The following is a 1,555-nucleotide window of genomic DNA, read 5'->3' on the forward strand; positions in this document are numbered from 1 at the left end:
AACTGTGACTACTGATTTCTCTCAAAATTTGCATTAGAAGCAAATTATGACTACTGGCCTCTTCCATAGTTCATGCCTTGTTTACCGCCTCTAAAAAATATACTTCTTCCTTTAAGACATCCTCTAAAATTCCCTCATTGAACCATGTTTGCTTGAAACTATTCTTGATCACTTTCTTGAGTAGCAAATTGATTGTTGAACCTAGAGTGAGCCATATTTGCTTGAACAAACTCTAGATCAAGATTTCTAAACCTTTCTAACATGTTTTCATGAGCTAGCAACATAGCCTCTAACTCACCAACAATGATACCTTGTGGTATTGTCAGCAATGAAGTAAGTAATGGAGCATAATCTTCAGTCAAACCGTGGAGTAGCGCATTCATATGATCACTCTCACTCACTATCTCACCAACTAACACTAGAGCATCAATTGTTCCTTTGATAGAAAGCAAATATTCATTTATTGAGGCTCTTATTCAAGTATTGCTCAACCTATTCTTCAATTGCATCACCCTAGCCTTAGTTTGCGGAAAAAAAATTTCTAATCTATTCCAGATTTGAAATGTGTAGGTGCATCCAACTATTCTTGTAGTAAATTTTGTTGACATTGAATCCAGTAACCACGATTTCAATAGAGCATCTTGCCTTTTTTATCTTTGAAATTTTGGATTAATCTCACCATTCACCAATCTTTGCTGTATTATATCATTTCCAGATACATGACTTAATAAATCGTTACCTTCAATCATCGCTTCTGCTTGGTATTTTCATTGCAAGAAATTGTTGTTATCAAGTTTCATATAGATCGAAGTTGCGGTGAAACTAGAAAAGCTTCTCATTGGAACTAAGCCTCAAGAGTTCATCGTATCTACATAAAGTGTTGAACTTGGATCCATCGAACTTGTGGGCTCTGATACCATGAAAGGTACTAGAAGATAGTTAAAAACTAGAACTAGTAAAGGGAGCAGAGAAATAGAGAGTTGAGAAAAAAGATAGCAGAGCCCATAGTTAGCATCTGCATTTGAGTTTCTGAACATTCATTACAAGTTGAACGATAGAGTATAGAAGTTATATATACACAATTGCAAGTGTAATAGAATTGACAACTCATCACTTTAAATGTGGAAAGAGGTTAGGCAGTATAAGTAACATAACTAATGTTCTGAAAATTAAACTGGACTAACTAGTTCAACCGGAAATTGGTCCCCTAGCCGATTCGGTTGAAATGAAAAATCGTCTGCCAAAAAATTGGTCAAACCAGCGATTAATCAGTGAACCGCTTGAATTGGATGATTTTTTTCAATTTTCAATTTAAAAAAAATAAAAAATACATAAACCCTTCTCTCTCTCTCTCTCTCTCTCTCTCTCTCTCTCTCTCTCTCTCTCTCTCTCTCTCTCTCTCTCTCTCTCTCTCTCTCTCTCTCTAAGCTCCACACGAAATCCTAGCAGCCTCTTTCTCCAAGACAGCCAGCAGTAGCAACTAGCGGTCAATGCTGCCGTTGCCGACGAACTCTTCTCCTAAGCCAATGTCGAGCCCGGCCGCCACGATCCTCTT

This window comes from Arachis hypogaea, chromosome 5 (assembly GCF_003086295.3).
Source record: "Arachis hypogaea cultivar Tifrunner chromosome 5, arahy.Tifrunner.gnm2.J5K5, whole genome shotgun sequence".
Classification (NCBI taxonomy): domain Eukaryota; kingdom Viridiplantae; phylum Streptophyta; class Magnoliopsida; order Fabales; family Fabaceae; genus Arachis; species Arachis hypogaea.